This window comes from Vigna radiata, chromosome 3 (genome assembly GCF_000741045.1).
Source record: "Vigna radiata var. radiata cultivar VC1973A chromosome 3, Vradiata_ver6, whole genome shotgun sequence".
NCBI classification, from domain to species: domain Eukaryota; kingdom Viridiplantae; phylum Streptophyta; class Magnoliopsida; order Fabales; family Fabaceae; genus Vigna; species Vigna radiata.
The window spans coordinates 12,361,585-12,362,064 of NC_028353.1; positions in this window are offsets into that span (position 1 = coordinate 12,361,585).

The window sequence follows — 480 nt, forward strand, 5'->3', positions numbered from 1 at the left end:
GGTGGAAAAAACAGCATGGTAATCGTTTACAGGGCCTTGTAAACGATTACCCGAGTCTGGTTGCATATTTGCACGTCCTGCTGCACTGTAGGAACGACCAGTGCACACCTGAGGGACCACTGGTCAATTTTTGAGTTTTTAAGCCCAAGACCACTGGGTTTTGACTCCAAATACTGATTATGTGTGAAACTTATCTTCTATATCATTTGTATGATAATCTTTCTTATTTTTTCAGTCAATCACATTGGTTTTTCAATGACAAAATAAATCCAAAGGATTTCATTACAATAACATCAGGTCCACATTAATAAAAATATTACATTCATGACATGACATATGTAATACTTTTGACCTCCATTACAAAAGATATACCAAAAGATAACATGAATCCATTAAAGACAATTACATTGTCACCTACAGAACGAAATATAAATGAAACATATGTAACATTAGTCCTTAAACTTCAGGTTGTTTGGATGA